Below are 1,959 nucleotides of genomic sequence, written 5' to 3'. Positions count from 1 at the left end.
CAGTGGGAAATTGAATTTAAGCAGCTAACAGAGAGCTAAGGCATATCATTAAAGAAGAGAAAAGAGCCAAGAAAGGAGTGGCTGTGTTCTATATTTCTCGCCACACACACACACACACACACACACACACACACACACACACACACACACACACACACACACACACACACACACACACACACATATTTAAAGCTGTAGTGCTTAACCGTGCGTATCTTCCCTCTTCCTGAAATGTCTCCGTCGCCGCCCCGGTACTTTCTCAAAAACGCCGAACGCGACACGCGGGCGAACGCAAAGTCACAAAGTCCGATTTTTATCACGACTCGAAACCAAAACGGTGCCAACGGTGAACGGTGATGAGCGACACAAAGGCTGCGATAATGATGCATGAACGACTGCTCAGGGATCGTTACACACACTCTGAACACACAACGCTGTCTTTGTTTACTGCAGGGTATTTGCACAAAGCTGCGTCTTTGCAGATAAATATTTAGGAAAGACTGAGTCTAAGTGCAGGAAATGATTTTGCATTTAGAAATGACGCAAAACTATATTCAGAATCTAAACTAGACAAAAATGGCAGAAAATGTACTTATCAGAATAACAATACTCTTATGTGAGAAATATTTTGTTAAATTATTAAATCAAATTAGCTGTAATCTTAATCTTACTCAGACAAGTCGAGTGCAAAAAAATCTGAAAAAATGAGGCTTTTTTAAAAAAAGGATACATATACGTCATACAGAATAAATGTAACCAAATATAAAGTAACACAATTGCCATGCATTGTGGGAAATGTACTGTATGGACCTATTTAAAAAAAATATTTTTAAAGACCAATTAATCACTAGCGGGGGCCACATAAAATGACGTGGCGGGCCACATCTGGCCCCCGGGCCTCGAGTTTGACACGTGGTTTAAATCGATCGGTGGGGACATTTGTCTTTTTCATTAGAAAACCAATCATATTTAATAAAAATGAATCTTTTGTTTGCTCTGTTTTTGTAGATTATTGCACTGCTGATCTGGCAACCCATCCTGCTGCTCAAGTACTGGGAAAACTGTGAATCCGTGACTGTAATTTACTGAATTACGCTGACTTTCTTATTATTTGCATGTAGTTTTTTTTGCCTAAATTATATCTTATTTAGGCAAAAAAAAAAAAAGGTTAATTTTCCAGAAATGAGGCTTTTCTTGAAAAGCAGTGTTATAATCTATGTAATACACAGATTATGTCGTATACTGACAAAAATTGTTTAAATATGTATTAACTCTAACTCTAAATATGGTGAAATTAATCACGTGAGCTGTTGTTTTGTAGGTTAATCCGTTCCTAATCCGGTTTTTGAACATCTTTTGAAGTGACGCGTTTAATGTCAGACGGTGACAACATCAAAATTGTACTTTTAAAGGTGCATTATGTAATAAATCTAAAGCAACTGGCCATAAAATCCTCTTAATATGTCACAGAGACTCAGGAATAATGTTCATATAACAAACTGATCTCACCAACAACAACAGTACAGACAAAATATTTGCATTAAAAACAAATATTTTACAGACTGCAAATCATGTTTATGTTTTGAAATCATGTTTTGGCATGTGGCGCCACCTACCGCTGTCTACCAATCATTGCAGTCGGTAGAGTCTCAGCTGCCGAGCAACCACGGGTTGCCAGTTACGTCAGAAAACGAAACCTAAAAAGACCTCGGTATTTTGGATTTGAATGTAGTAACCGTTTTTGGCCACATTCTTACATGTGGCGCCTTTAAAGTAGAGGTTAACTATAAGAGAAACAGTTTTCAGTCTTTATTTTATAATAATTTACTCCACGTTTGTGATTATTTTTACGTTTTCTAACATAAATAATGCTTGAAGAGGAAAAACTGCCTTAGCTTTACTAGCGCTTTAAAAAATTAAACCCCTCACTGGGAGGAGTTTAACGAAATAAAATAGTTC

The sequence above is a fragment of the Microchirus variegatus genome, assembly GCF_963457635.1.
Source record: "Microchirus variegatus genome assembly, chromosome: 18".
Lineage (NCBI taxonomy): Eukaryota > Metazoa > Chordata > Actinopteri > Pleuronectiformes > Soleidae > Microchirus > Microchirus variegatus.
Note: the sequence above shows the minus strand (reverse complement) of the source record.